We start from the raw sequence: 226 nt of genomic DNA on the forward strand, positions 1-226 counted from the left end.
TTGAAGGTGAAATTACATTCAATAGTTTATTTGTGATATAATTCAAGTTTATACAAAAGTATAGCGAATTATAACTCAAACGGTGTCAACCCCTTTTTGGTAATTTTAGGACACCACCTGCGTCAAGAAACTGAGATTATTTGACGATACCTGAGGAATTGTGCTCCTCAACAAAAACTAAAAAAGTACAAACTGACAACGATTTGGATTATTACCCAAATAAACT

Source organism: Odontomachus brunneus, unplaced genomic scaffold, assembly GCF_010583005.1.
Source record: "Odontomachus brunneus isolate Ranch 3 - 2012 unplaced genomic scaffold, Obru_v1 Obru_scaffold_198, whole genome shotgun sequence".
NCBI classification, from domain to species: Eukaryota; Metazoa; Arthropoda; class Insecta; order Hymenoptera; family Formicidae; genus Odontomachus; species Odontomachus brunneus.